Raw genomic sequence first — 16,456 nt, 5'->3', positions numbered from 1 at the left:
CCTATATACATGATCATACCTAGATATTCTCATAACTATGCTCAATTCTGTCAATTGCTCAACAGTAATTTGGTCACCCACCATAGAATACTTATGCTCTCGAGAGAAGCCACTAGTGAAACCTATGGCCCCCGGGTCTGTCTTCATCATATTAATCTACCAATACTCAGTTATTTCCTTTTGCTTTTACTTTGCTTTTATTTTACTTTGCATCTTTATCATAAAAATACAAAAAAATATTATGTTATCATATATATCAGATCTCACTCTCGTAAGTGGCTGTGTAGGGATTGACAACCCCTTAACACGTTGGTTGTGAGGATTCACTACAAAAAGTACACTTCCGTGATGATACATGTTTGTCACAGTAGGTCGCATTTTCTGTCATGCATGTACATCCATGACAATTTTATGACAGAATCAAGATAGTCATACCTGTGTTGTCGTAGAATTGTTCCATGACATTACCAACATTATCATCATGGAAGTGTCCACTTCCATGACGATAAATCCCGCGTCACAGAAGTGCTTTCGTCAAGGGTGACCAACACGTGGCATCCACCGTAACGGAACGCCGTTAATCTATCGGGTCGGGTTTTGGATCCGATAACCCGTTAACAGCCCCGACCAATGGGGATTTTCCATGTGTAAAATCATCATTGGCTGGAGGAAACACGTGTCGGCTCATCATTGGGACAGATGTCAGCCACTCATTGGACAGAAGGCGCCTATGATATGTCGACACGTGGCACGGCCCAACAAAGGCCCATTCCTGTGAAAAGGCCGGCCCATTTGACTTGGTCAAAAGGTGGCGGGCCAGCCCATGTAAAGCCTATTAATGGCCTGTTCGCATATAGCACATTTACAGCCCGCTAACCCAAGGCCCGTTACGCCCTATCCGAATTAGGCCCAATAGCGTCATCTGGGCCACCCAATATGATTCCAGCCCGTTTTCACTTCTGTGCCATGTATGGCCCATGACGTCTTTCGGCCCATATGAGGCCCTATGTAACTCTTGGCCTATTAACGGCCCGTGGTGAAACTGGCCCATAATGAACAATGTATCACTTTATACCCATTAACGGCCCGTTATTCCGTTGGGCCGTTTCCAGCCCATGTTATCTTTCGGCCTTCTCAGAGCCCATTTATTCTTGGGCTCATTTCCAGCATTCGTTTACTTACGGCCCGTTACTGTCATTTTCTGCTTGTGGGCCAAATTCAGCCCGTAGTTACAGTCGGCCCGTTTGTGTTTGTTAATACGTTGGGTCATTTTCATAGCGTCATCAAATACGACCTATTAACGATGGCCCGTTATGGTCGGCCCATGAACGGACGATTCCAACTCTAGCCCGTTTACGGCCATAATGCGCCCTGTTATTGGCCCATGTTTGGCCAATCGATCATACTGCCCGTATAAGACCCATTGATGATACGGCCCGTAGAAGGCCCATTGTTTCTACGGCCCGTAGAAGGCCATTGTTTCTACGGCACGTAGAAGGCCCACTGTTTCTACGGCCTGTAGAAGGCCCACTATTTCTACGGTCTGTAGGAGGCCCAGTGTCACTACAGTAAATATTAGCCCATGGTTATTGTGGCCTAGTTTTAAAAAATAGGTTATTGCAGCCACTAGCAAACCGCGGAAAAAGAACTGCAATGACTACAAGAAAACAAATAAACAAGACAACAAGGAAATAAATAAGCAAGCAACTTATGCTAGGCTATCACGGCTATCACAGATATTACATCCACTGGGCACCAAAGTTCGCCACCAGTGCAAATAAACGCGCTGACAAAAGAATATACAAAACTAAGAGCACTTCAGAAGGCACTAGGCCATGCCAGGTCAGGCCCCCCAAACAGCTGAAGAAGCTGAGTAGACCTCAGTTGTGTCAACAATAGATGCATCAACACTAGATTTAAGGCATAATGGTGCGCACGGCAGTCCTCTGGCATCTTCATTGCATCTTTGACTTCAAGTCGGAGCTGAGCTGAAGCAAGCCTTTCCGCTATAAGTTGAGACTAAAGAAGTCAAACTGATTGAGGTAGCGACTGCACAGAGGTTGTCTCACACCTGCTGGTGAGTAGCTTCAACTCATTGTCTTCATCAAGACAGGACCTTGGGGTCATCTCGCTGTCCTCAAGATGGTTTGGCTCACTATCTTCCCTAAAGTTCTACCTGGCATAAGAGATACGAGTCTGAAAGAGAAACAAGGAGACATGTAACAGGTTTCACAATTATATAAGCAAATAAATGGATCTATTATGCATAAGGAACATGTTTTTACAACTGCAATTTGAAACTGGTAGTTGTTGCAAACATCCAATCAGATGTAAACAGCAAAGCAAACAGCAGTGGAGGAAATGATGCCTATCCAAATCTATACTAGAACAAAGTTTGAAGGCTTAAGAAGGATGAACTTACATTACATGTTAACATGGGCTGGACAAAGCCCTTCTCCATGTTGATGGAAGGATAATTCAATAAATTCCCCAAAGAAAATTCTTTATAAGCGTTGCCATTATTCTACATTTTGCAAAGTGTAAATATAGATCAAATAATATTGGAAGAAACAAAGGATAATGAAGCTCAGGTGCAGACTGATGATACATAATCAAATAGCAATTAATTAAGTACAGTGTATAAGGCAAAAGGGAGAGAGGTACTGACGAGAGCAATTGTTTTGAGATCGTATGATCCTCTGAGCAAGGAGATTCATCTGAAATTAGTTTTCATACAAGAGAGAAGGTAACGCACAAGCAACAATTTAGGAGTTCAAATTTTGAATTGATATCATAGACATTACCTGACTCTGGGCTCCCAGCAGTTCTAATAGGGGTTTGGCCACTGGAGTAGGGGTAAAGTGTGGTACAGTTGGGCCTGTGTTTTCTGTGGCTGGTGATCTATCGGATTTAAAAGGTATCACTACCTTTTCCAAATACCTAGTTTGTACTCTTTGAGGATCTGCACTCACCCTCTTCGTTTTGGACATCTATTACGAAAGAACAACATTTGACTCGAAAAACATAGTGACGACACATGGAATAGGTACAGAAAATGGATAGGTATGGCATATACTCATATATGATGCTTAAACTAAGCATATGGTGTAACAAAGTAGAAGTAATGCAAGAGGTCAGATGCAAAATATGTGCGACCAATACAACTTTGCAAAGTTAGAGAAAGCACCTTGATGGGTGAATAAGATAGGCCATCCTCCACCATGCCAAGTTTGTTAGCCTGTGGATCGTTCCACAATATTCCTCTCGTGCGCCCATTCTCATATTCATTTTGATAATGTTCAATATCTGACATGCATGAAAACATAAAAACAAGTGAGATTTTCTTTGTAATGCAGAAGTGATTCTAATCCAATACTGCATCCCTGTAAACCCCTTTGTGCTATCTCTGCAATTCTTTTAAAATATGCCATGCATGCTGTAATTTGTTGTGTGCATTAATATAATGTGGCCTACTACTCAAAATATGAGAGCTCCAGAAGTGATGACACTTCGCAGATGATAGCTTCAACATATAGTAAAGAAGAACAAGTCGACCTGACCTGACAGATTCAAAATATACTAAGGGAGAACCACTCGACCTGACCAGTTGACCGCAAGAGAAGAGTATCATCTTAAAGAAGAGCAGAAGAGCAAGTAGATTAAAGATATTACAAGTCTTTCAATACAATGTCGGTTGGCCACTCATGATGAACCAGAGCGCACAGAGAAATACTATTCTTTCCGGTCTCTCCATATGTGGCTCACATGCATTTCGAAACTAAAGTAGGAACATTTAGCTAACCAATTAAACATCTCTCAGTTTTACTAATATCAGCAATAATATCATATATGAATTTGTACAACTAAGCTTGTTTAGCTCGATGGGTGGAGCAGTGCTATTACGACACGAACCATGTAGGCTGATTGTGTTCATCATGAAATGGGGAAAACATAAGCATGATGAGTACAGTGTTGACCGTGGCAGTGGGATGGCAGATCTGAAGCTGCAAACCGCGCAAAGGGTAGTTAGCAACCGATGTTTGCTTTGAAATAATAACTAAGATTTGGTATGGACAAGAAAGTACGGTCAACAAGTGACAAAGAAATGCAATTATGTTGTCTCTCTATATGTCGCGACATGCATTTGGAAACTCAAGTGGGACCTTTAGCTAACCAATTAAATGTGTCGGTTAACTAATATCAGTATCATATCACAATCATATTTGAACAACTAAGCTTTCGAATTCTGAGTGTTGTGTTGTTTAGCTTGAAGGGTGGAGTAATGCTAGTACGACAGAAAGCACCTACGCAGATCATAGTAGAGTACTCCCTCCGTTCGGAATTACTTGTCGCAGAAATGGATGTATCTAGACGTATTTTAGTTCTAGATACATCCATTTCCGAGACAAGTAATTCCGAACGGAGGGAGTAGATAAAAGGGTAAACCCCTTAGCATTAAGAGAAAAATCAGGAAAGTGGAACTAGCTGGACGAGTGGGTGGCGCACATGCTCTTCAAAACGAATATAGGAACATTAGGTGACCAATTAAACGTTCTTTGTTTTAGTGATATGAGCATCATATCAGATTCATATTTCAACACGTAAGCTTTGGGTTGTGGTCTTGAGGAGCAGTGCTAGCACGACACGAAGCACCTACGATGATGGTAGTGAATATAAAGGGGGGAAACCATAAGCTTTACGAGTATAGTGTCTGTGCCATGGCGGATCTGAAGGTGCAAACCAGACAAAGCTACTTCGCAACCAATGTTTGCTTTCAACTAGCCACTACGATTTGGTACGGATAAGAAAAGTACAGTAAACAAATTACGATATATTTTCCGGGTGAGATCAATAACTTAAGCACATATGGAAGAGTACCACCTCTCTTGCGATGCCGTGTAGGCCTATGCTAATACATTGAGGGTGCTGCGGGCGCGATGGCTATCGGCGGCGGGGAAGAAGACTTTAGACGGTAGACGATCGGGTCGGGGGATATATCCTGTTGCCGTGGACGAGGCGGTCGTAGGAGCGGCAACGACAAGGTGGATGACGGCGCCGATGAAGTGAGAGGAGGCGATGAAAGGATCCTGGTCCAGCGTCGTGGATGAGAGACGTCCATCTCTTGCAGTGGACGACGTGGTAGGGGTAGCGGCTCCGGCAAGGTGGAGGATGGGGTGGCGGACGGAGGAGGCTGGCCGCAGTGCGGAGGTTGTCGTGCCACCAACGGTGTATGAATGGGGAAATGGAGGGGAGGGGGATCTCAAACTTTGGGACGCGCTTCTCTGAAATGGGGGAAAGTTACGAACTTATCCCCCGTTTAAAATTTCGGACATCGCATCGGTTGGGGATAGGACGGTAATCTCGCATCTCCCAAATATTTGCCGGTAACTATTTCGGGCGAGGAGAGGGTGTTTTGCCACCCACGGTTGGCGCCCATGGTGTATGAACGGGGCTGATAGGTAGGGCGGTTGTGTCACGTCTGATGGAAGTCACACATCTGCCCCTATTTAAAATATTAGCCTACATCGATTTCGGACGAGGAGAGTTTGTTTTGCCGCCCACCGTGTATGAATGCAGAAATGGAGGAAGAGACACATGTCTTTTGGACGAGCTTGAATCAAATGTGTTTTGCCGCCTACGTTTGGCGCCCACCGTGTCTGAATGGGCTCAGAGGCCGTCGTGTCACGTCTGATTGAAGTTACTAGTCTACCCCTATCGACAGTAGTGTAAATCCGGTGGATAAGGATGTCAAGTGTCAGGGGTAGACAGTAATTTCCATCTCGCAAACACTTGCTTCGGGCAGCCCACAAATTATAGTGGGTGTTTAGCCGCTTCGTTCAAAACTTGGGAGAATTAGCATTCACGTTTGCCCTGGGACCTGGCAAACTAAATTCAAATCCAATTTGTATTCGATCACAAATATCCATAGATAATTATACGTTTTGTTATTTATTTCTTCAAAACCACAACAAAGATTTATTCCACCTTTATATATGATTATGATTTAGAAATGTCGTGATCTTCGAATTCAGTAGGTTGGATACACTCTGAGTCAACCAGTTATTTCATCCAATACAATATGCTCACATGAAAAACAGTTCACCTTATGTCAATCATACAAGTTCTGAGGATTACCTCGCCTAAAAAATTCGGATCATTACAACACATGGACAACATAGGGGGTCTTGCAACATAATCCATTCAGAGACATGACACAACATGCAAGTACAATAATCTAATGACAATTTCAACTCGTATCTAAAGAAGAACCGGGATTACCTTGGGCTTCAGATAGCAGAAACAGCAGGACCTCCTTTGTCTTCAAATGCAACATTCTTACTTCCACCAATTCTTGGTTTGCTTGCATAATACGTGCCGCTAATTCCATAATTTCCATCCTCGAGATAAAGATTACCTCATTCATGGCAGCCACACCATCTCTTTCTACCTCTAGTAGAGCCTCAAGCACTATAATATCTCTGCTCAGACTGCTCTCCGGCGGTGTTGCCTCTGAACTGCTACCATCTGGTAACACGGATGGCGCACTGCTGACACAAATAAATTCTAGGGTTGTACATTGTGTTCTAGTGTGAACGGCATCCTGAAAGGTTTCCGCTGGACATCAGTAAGAGATAGTTATCGTATGATCTAGGCAGTAAGCTTACATGGTAAACGACGGACGAATTATTGCCGAGCATTGCAAACTATATTTAAATGGTTCGAAGCAGCATTAGCCGAAAAGAAATTAAAATGGTAAGATGAAACTAGGGATGTAAGTGGCAAATAAACGATATCCGCCAGTCCCATCTAGTTAGTTTTTGCTACCTCCCTAGTTCATGTTCCTCAAAAAACAAAAACTCTTTTGAACTATCATACCACTAGTGGACTTTAATCAGGATTAAACGGGACCCAGTTGACATCCCTAGTTGAAAGGGAGTGTACAACCGCTATATTTAAGTTGCCAAGGCATCTAAGCAGTTGAAATAATCTGAGAAAGCACTTAACAGTGTGGCCTCATATAAATTACGAAGATAGTCTTGTGATGAAGTTGAGAGGAGAAGTTAAGGAGTCAAATGAAATAGGCATGCATTTCTTTACAATAGTACAGCAGGCACTGCTAACATATTGGCCAACTCAGGTATAGCGTAACAACAAATAAGCATTCGAATCAAGCAATACAACAAAGCAGACAACTGAACTATTTGTAATTTGGTAGGATTACACGTTGAGGGAACAAGCCAAGAAAGCAGCCCACTCGCATTACATTTCACATGTACTAAAACACACTGGCTTACCATATTTTGTTGTGAAGCCTAGCTGCTGTTGCAATGTTCTTTGAAGATATCGTCAGCATCCCGTGGTTGCAAATCTAGTTGTTGTAGTTTATTCTGCACCATCTATTTAGGTAAAATTAATTTTAATCGCATGCACTGGTCCGAATTGATCATCAATGGTTCATCTAAACTAATGAAAGAAGGGTGTGTGCATACACGATAATATATCTGCTTCCCTCTATTTTTATGCTCGTTCGAGGTGCCAGCCCCAAAAGAACAAATATTTTGCTTGATGGGGTTGGCAGCTCCATAATTAATAGAAGCATCAAATTAGTCATGCAACTTGGGAAGATCAAGAACACACAAACAAGTAATGAACAGAGGCTCGGAGCAGTGATGTAATAGCTAGCATCAGAAAATGTAGGGTAAAACAAACAAAAAGCAGCGGAACCACATGCTAGTTTGTTGATGTGTAATTAAGCATAGAGAACGTTAAGCAGTCTGATGGAACCAACATGTGGCATCAGAACAAAACTAAAGCATATTAACTATATGTGCACCGGTATGTAATTTAGCACATGTAACATGTTCACTACCAGAAGTATGGCCTTATAGGTGCAAGCAGAATAACGCGTCTCATGAAAAACTGAATGATGCCCTGAAGAAATTCAAAGGTGCGGTGCTTATGCTAGGAAAGTGAACGTAGGCGCCGGCCATTGGATAATAGTACCTGATTCTCGGTGGTGTATGGGTATCGTTGTCATACTTGATAGCTAAGGATCATCGATGGTGCTCGTGTTGCGGTTGAGTTTGGGCCGCCTATCGCCGTCGCTGAAGCGGCTCCGGTGCTACGGTTGCAGCGCCTGTCGACATACAAGAAAGCTCATCTGCGGTAAGTGAACAGTTGCACGATAAAGAGAAGAACCGAAGGAATACAAATCGAGATAACCTGATGGGGCTATGGTGTCGGTAAAGCAGGGCCGGTGGAGTTGAATATGGCGTCCGTGGAGCGGGTCCGGTGCAGTGGACGAAGCACTACAAAAAAAAGACACATCCATGACATTTTGGGCCGAACAAAAAAAATTATGTCATACATATGACACTTCTATGATGATAATTGTGACAAAACCCGGTATCATCATAGATGTGGTGGGCTCCTGCTTCTATGACAAAAAATCATGACATAAAATGGGATTTTCGTCCTGGGCGGGCCGGAGACGTAGCTGCATGACATTCTTTGGGCCGTCCATGACGGAAAAAACCGTGGTAGAAACGAGGGGGAGGAAAAGTTCGGGGAGTTCCCGGTTACGGTGGGAGGTCGGGGGCCGAGCGATGCGCGTTTCTCTCGTACACGTACACGCGTGTGTGCGAGGCGTTGGCTCTAACTGAACCCGAGCGAGGCGTTGGGCTCTAACTGAACCCGAGCGATTGCACTGCAGACTACGCGTTACTGAACCCGAGCGATCGATCGATGGCTGTTAACTGAACCCGATCGAGCGATTTCTTTGCTACTGCTGCTAACTGAAGTCGGTCGATGCTGCCTCTGGATGAACGTGAGCGTTGCGGGGGGTTTGGATGAACAGTTCCCGGTGGGGGTGGATGAATAGGAGCCCGTGGTGTTGCCTCTGGATGAACAGGACCCCGATCGATCGAGCCGGTTGGGGCTGGATGAATAGGTCCCTGTGGAGGGCTGGATGAATAGGACCACCCCATGGAGGGCAGGATGAACAGTAGATGGTGGAGGGCAGGATGAACAGTAGCCCGTGGAGGGGTGGTTGAACAGGAGCCCGTGGAGAGGGCTGGTTGAACAGTAGCCGGTGGAGTAGCGCGCGGTGGAGGCTGGATGAACAGGAGCCCGTGGATGAACAATCGCAGGTGGAGGCTGGAGGAGGTCGATGGTGGATGAACAGTAGCTCGTGGAGGCTGGAGGGGGTCGACGGTGGAGATGAACAGTATCCCGTGGAGTCCCATTTTGTGGTACGCCACACCCCTCCCGATGAACAGGACCCCCGTTTCGACCGTAGCGCTCCAACACAAGTCCGTTTCATCCGTTTTGCGGAACGCCACACCCCTCCCGATCAACAGGACCCCCGTTTCGACCGTAGGAGGTCCGTTTCCTCCATTTTGCGATACGCCAGACCCCTCCCGATGAACAGGATCCCGTTTCGAACGTGGCCGGTCGAACACAAGGTCGTTTCCTCCATTCTGCGGTACGCCAGGCCTCGTTTCCATCGCCTGTTCCGTCCAAGCCCTCCCGATGAACACGACGCATTCCGTTGCCTCCCCATGAACACGACCCATTCCATTGCCTCCCCATGAACACGACAACGACGCCGTTTCTCCGTTCCGACCCAGCCATGTACACGAGCCCTAGCCGTACATATGCGCGAGTAGGCATTCGAGACCCCGCCCGTATGTACACATACGTGGCCGTATTTTCTTTCTTGCACCCTGGCCGCTGTACGTACATGTAAATGCTACGTGCACGCCTCTACTACGACATGTGCGCGCCTCTACATCGACTAGTATGTACGTACACGTTCGCGACCAGAATGACAACGCCACGTATGCTTCGACCAGGTGGGTCCCGACTGTTAGGCACTTCCTTGCCTGCGAAGATGTAGCTGGTGGGTCCCAGCAGTCAGGGGGCGAATCGTTTTTTTGGCCCGGACGCACTTCCTTGCGTGTGAAGATGTAGCTGGTGGGTCCCAGCAGTCAGGGGGAAACATTTTTTTCGCAAAATACGGTGGCCCGTCCGGTGGGTCCCGCTGTTAGGTGGAGGAATAATTATTTTGCACGTAATAAGGAGGCACTTCCTTGCTGTGGCCGTGGACCCAGCTGTCAGCCTCTCCACGTACAGTCCACGTCCGATGGAAGCCGTTCCTTGACCACGCCGCGCCGAGAGCACCGGGGCGGTGGACGACGGAGAGGCCTAGGAAGGGGACGACGCGGAGCCGGGGAAGACTCGGCAGTGGATGCCCACGCGTAGAGGAGTACGAGGGTTCACTAGTTCGCTGCGGTGTGAGGCTGCCGTCGCCGCAGAATAACAGGGGGTGTGGATGAGTAGAGGGATGGCCTAGCCAGCGGTGGGAGTAGTAGGGGCCGGTGAGGCCTCCGCCGCATCGCGGCCGGCCACGGGAGGCAGGAGCACGAGGCACGACCGGCGCTAGTTTGGGTGGCTGGAGCAAGAAGACCAGAGGTTGAAGAAGCACTACGGCCGTTGGATGGACATCATACGGTCACTGAAGCAAGAATCGTGCATATTGACTAAGTTGACAAAGCCCTCCGTCCCCATCAACTTAGTAGGCCCACAAGTCAGCCTGCCACTATACTGGGTCCCAGCTAACAGGGGGAGTATTCATTTTTTTGGGGCTTAATAAGAAGGCATTCCTTTGCGTGGGAAGATATAGCTGGTGGGTCCGACTGTCAGCGGCGGTAACGTTTTTTTCGCGAAATACAGAGGCCCTTTCGGTGGGTCCCTGATGTCAGGTGGAGGAATCATTATTTTGCGCGTAATAAGGAGGCATTTCCTTGCGTGCGGCCGTGGACCCAACTGTCGGCCTCTCCATGTAAAGTCCACTTCAGATGCATGTCGGTCGTTGACCACGTTGACCAGGCCGCGCCGAGAGCACCAGGGCGGTGGACGACGGCGAGGCCTAGGAAGGGAACGACACGGAGGCAGGGAAGACTCGGCAGTTGTTTCCCACGCGGAGGGGAGTACGACTGTACGAGGGTTTACTGGTTCGTCTGCCGTCGCCGGAGAATAACAGCAGGTGTGGGTGAGTAGAGGGATGGCTAGGCCAGCGATGGGAGTACGGTGGGGCGGTGAGGCCTGCGCGGCAGTAGAGCCGGCCGCGGGGAGGAGGGAGCAGGCAGTCCCGCCGGCGCCTGTTTGAGCGGCTGGAGCAGGAAGAGCAGAGATTGAAGAAGCACGACGGCCATTGGATGGCCATCCAACAGTCACTGCTTGTGCGTCAACCTTTTTTTAGGAAAGCCTCAAATCTGTGGAAAACAGCATACAACCCATCTGCCATTATTTCTAATAATTTACAGCCCATTTGCTAATTATTAATGTTTTTTGGAGCCCATATTCTTTTTGTTAGCATTACAACCCATATTGTGGCCACGGTTAAAAATTATACGAAATTTTGCATATTTCGGTGCGGTCCGAACTGTTTTTAATCCCGAAATTTCGACTCACATTCAAACTGATTTTAAAAATAAATGTATATCAATATAAAATCCAACAAATTCTCCACGCATAAAAATTAATGTAATTTCAAATCTCGAAATGAAGAAAAGATATTTGAAACTAATTGCCGGTTTGATGTGTTTTAAAAATGTACAGCCCATTTCTCTTTACTAATGGGCCATTTTCTCGGCCAGCCAAATGAAAGCTCTCCTCGTCTTGAAAGATTTGCATCCCAACAGGCCTGACAAAGCGACTTACTTGGCAAATCACAAAAAAACTGGGTTGTGGCCGTGGACCCAGCTGTCAGCCTCTCCACGTACAGTACTCTTCCGATGGAATGTCATTGACCACGTTGACCACGCCGCGCCGAGAGCACCAAGGCGGTGGACGACGGCGAGGCCTAGGAAGGGGACGACGCAGAGCCGGGGAAGACGCGGCAGTGGATGCCCACGCGGAGAGGAGTATGAGGGTTCACTGGCTCGGCTATAGTGTGAGGCTGCCGTCGCCGCAGGGCCTGGCTAGCGGTGGGAGTAGTAGGGTGCGATGAGGCCTCATCAGCAGCACAGCCGGCCACTGGAGGCAGGAGCAGGCGGTCTCCCCGGCGCTGGTTTGGGCGGCTGGTGCAAGAAGAGCAGCGATTGAAGAAGCAGCATGACCGTTCGATTCAAATCCAACGGTTACTGCTGCTAGAATCGTTTGTTGACTAAGTTGACAAGTCCTACGTACGCGTCAACTTAGTATGCCCACAGGTCAGCCTCCCAACCGGTGCGCCCCAGATGTCAGTGAGAGGAATCATTTTTTCGCGTAATAAGGAGGCAGTTGATTGCGTGCGGCCAGGCCAGCGGAGGCAGTAGGGTGGGCCGGGGAAGCCTGCGCGGCATCACAGCGGGCCACAAGAGAAGGGAGCAGGCAGTCCCGTCGGCGCTAGTTTAGGTGGCTGGAGCGGGAAGATCAGAGATTGAAGAAGCACGTCGGCCGTTGGATGGACATCCAAAACTAACTGCTGCTAGAATCGTGTGTTCACTGACAAAGCCTTGCGTAAACAAGTCAGCCTTGAAATTTGTGGCGTGTACAGCCCATTTGCTATTATTTTTATAATTTTTACTCATTTTCTAATACATATGGAATTTATTGCAGCCCGTTTTCCATTTTTAGAATTCCTGGCCATTTTCTGGTCAGTACCAGGGTCAAAAAATTAACTAAATATGTGGGAAATTTTGAAAATTCGCAAATTTTTGCTGGGGAACGAAATATTCTTAATCCAAAAATTGATAGCCATACTAAAACAAATTTAAAAATAAATTAGTACTATGTCATGTTAAATCCAATGAAATACGTATAAGATATCAGTGAAGAACAAAAACAAAAAAAGAAACTTATATCCCATTTGCTATAATTTTTTTGGAATTTTCAACCCCTTTTGATATTACTTTTAACAGACATTGACCATACTCTTAAGCCAGGCCGGAATGCATCCCTCCTCGTCTTGAAAGATTTGCAGCCCAGTAATTCGGAGAAAACAAATAGGCCTAGCTTGGGTATTCTTCAAAAAGAAATACTGGGCTACCTATTTTCCCAAAGAACTGGTGCATGAGCATTTAGCTTTATTTATTTATTTACTTATTTATGTTTAGGGGACCATGAGCATGTACCTGGGCCGGATTCATGTGAGAGCCTCCCTTCCAGTTAATTATGGGCTTCTCTATTGGGCCTTCATCAGTGGGCTGCATGTTATCAACAAGTGGAAAATGTGTTCCGAGTTTCAAAAAAAATGTGTTCCGTACGATAAATAGTATGCGCTACGTACGGTACGGGGCACTAAAGGATCGAACCGTGCAACGACTTCCAAAACATTGTGTTTGTCGTTCTAACAACACATTTATTCAACCAACAGACGAAATATACTACTGATTGTACATTGAAAACAGCAGCAGCAGCAACCAGGGCTGGGGGTGCAACAGAAGCAGTAAGCAGGCCAGAAGAGTGAAGACGCAGCTCTCTCTTCCAAACCAAACATCAGCCATCATTACAAAAGGGCTACCAAAAAAGAACAAGTGTATGCATCAAACTAAATAAAGATCCTACTACACCAAGTGTACGCATCTAACTAACTGGCTCAGTTAGACGTTACTATTTATTAAGCTGTGGAGATTGGCTGACGGCTTGAACCAGATGGGTGCCTGACGGGGGAAACTCCAGCCAGCAGGTCGAAGTCTGATACTTGCGACCCTCTCTCCTACTTTGGGCTGCAGAGCGTGGCGGCACATATCAGGGTATGGTGCATGCAGAGACGCATGGTACGCTGTGTACACACAGTTTTGCCTGATGAACGAAACCGCGCTGCCATCATGATCCTTGCCGTCGGTTATCTCCTGGTTAATCGGATAATTCAGTCCGACAAACAGAGAGCGTGTACCAAGGCTACTTACCAGCCTCCAGTCAAAAATTCCTGAAGGCCCAGAGAAGCTGGGATCCTGCTCAAAGACCTTGCAGTGACTGTGATTGTATTCCGCGAAACAACACGTCCGGTACGTGCGAACGATCATCAATCTTTCGCCGTCGTCTGATCGAGCCAGGAACCACCTGCAACTGCCATGCCGCTTTTCTTTGAAAGGTTCTGGGATTAGGAAGGGTAGGGACACCAGGCGGCCTACAACATCATATCAAGTTGGAGTCAAATAAAAAAGGGCTCTTGGTTTAGTCAATCTTAAGAACAGCATGTTATGAGCATGAATATTTTTTCAGCAAATGTTGACAGTAATATAAGCAAGCCATCATGATATCATAGGAAAGTAACATACTGCTGTAACAGCCGTTTGTAGCGATGACTGGAGTAGGCCAGCAATACGTCCAGCCATAGAAGGAGTCGACAGCGTAAATGAAGCCCTTGTGTTCAATGGCATCAGAGAACCATGGAGGATGTATGATCCTGCGATGGACGTGCAGATTTATCCACTTACCGCAGTGACCTGTCAGATAGGCGAGACCGCGGTTGAAGAACGCAATTAGCCTGAAGTCTTTATAATTCGCAGATCTTGTGGGCACTTGGCAGATTACAACCTTGAGCAAATCAAACTTGGTATCATGTTGGCTACTGTAAGATTCCGAGTATTCTGGGCCGCGGTGCCAAAGCAGTGCAGTGTTAATCGAAGGAAGGGGGATCAATCGCCGGGTGTAGACCTCCACGAGCATCCAGCTGCCGCGACCGTCGACGAGCACCATCCAAGACGTGTTCATGCCGACCCAGTACATACCGTTAATGTAGTTGAGGCTGACGGGGATCGGATCGCAGTCAAGGGGGTTGATGCTCGCCACCCTACGATCGTTATGCTGCGTGACACGCCGTTTCTGAAGATCAGGCGGCATCAGCAAGCAAGGAGCTGGCTTAAAAAGCTCCGGCCTGAGGGCTTTGAGTAAACGGTACAGCCCCGACGAGCACGCGGCGAGCGGCATGGTACTGAGATTGTCCACACGCGAAACAATGAGCTTGATTACCTCTGTGGGGAGCGAATTCCAGCCACTCTTTCGGCGGACGCTGCTCGGTTCTGCCATTGTTAGTGCTTGGGTTTCGGACGAGGGGGGAGGCGCCTTAGCGGGGATGGAAGATTGGACGAGATTATGTGCGGACAAAGATGGAGAAGCGAATATGTGCTGCGGGAAGTGGACAGGTGATGATGACTACAGCACGCCGCTTGACTTACGAGACACATACCAGCAGCGTAGGGTCATGTCGATGCCAGACAACTTGCTTGAGTGATCACAGTACTGGTACTCCCTACAATGCTATGCCCTAACTTGCTTGAGTAGAGTAGTAGAGTAGGACTCTGCTCTACTACTAGCACCGGAGGAGTAGTATATTCTAATCTAAAATAGTTACAAACTTCAATGCCCGAGCGTGGAACGACTACGAACCGTGCTCAAAGACCGTGTCTACGTGGTGTTTGGACATGGGCGACAACCTCAACGCCAACGGTGCAGCTCCCGTTGCACCGTATGTGTTTCTGTCCTTCCTGTTCGAAATCGTGGTAAAATTCATGTTTCTACTCTGTATCCTACTACTATGCTAGTCCACATGATTAGTTGCGAACGACGACTTCTTCCCCGACCTCGGCAACCTCATCCTCGACGACATGGGCGACAACGTCAACGCCGGCAACCAGTGAGATACAGGGTGTAGGAAGCGGTTTGGGAATTTGCATGCCTTTCCAACCAGTGAGATACTCCGTACAAAGTACGACAGAGAAATAACCACAGAGAAGGAAGCTAAAAGTAAACAATCAAACGAGCATTTTTGCTTTTGTTTTGCATTGAATCGTTTCACAAGCTTGACTAGTGTTGTTTTTCTACTTTTACAAAAACCGCATCGTAATGTTAAAACGTGCATTTGCACGTACATAAGTAATAGTAGTACTCCCTCCGTCTAGGTGTATAAGTCTTCCCTCCTTCTTGGTCACGGTGCACAACCGAAGATGACTTATTGACCTGGACGGAGGGAGTAGCACAGTCTGCAAGCATATATCGAGAGAGACGTGTAGTGCGATAGTGGAAAAAAATTACTCGTATATGAGACCAGGTCTCACGGTTAGCAGGTGAGACCCGTCCTGATGGATGACACGTGGCTTTTAAGTGGGGGTGGGGGATGCTTTGTGATTTGTGAATGCCACGTGTCATCCATCAGGATGGGTCTCGCGTGAGACCTGGTCTCATAGAATTCTTTTCCTGCGATAGTATATAGTAAAGTTTGTGCTATATGCACGTACTTGCAAAATGCGTACGAATACACAAGGTTTCCAAACTTTCCCTTTTACATACTTAATTAAGGACGCTAAAAATTCCTGAACGTTCGGGATTTATCATTTGCGTCCCAAAACTAATGAGATCGCCTTACGAAACAAAAATTATACTCCTCCTAAAAGCCACGGCGCTCGCAGGAGCGCTTGCGGCGCGCCACGAGTGCCCTGGTGCGCGGCCGTTTCCCAGCGCGCCGACA

This window comes from Triticum aestivum, chromosome 7A (assembly GCF_018294505.1).
Source record: "Triticum aestivum cultivar Chinese Spring chromosome 7A, IWGSC CS RefSeq v2.1, whole genome shotgun sequence".
Taxonomy (NCBI): domain Eukaryota; kingdom Viridiplantae; phylum Streptophyta; class Magnoliopsida; order Poales; family Poaceae; genus Triticum; species Triticum aestivum.
Note: the sequence above shows the minus strand (reverse complement) of the source record.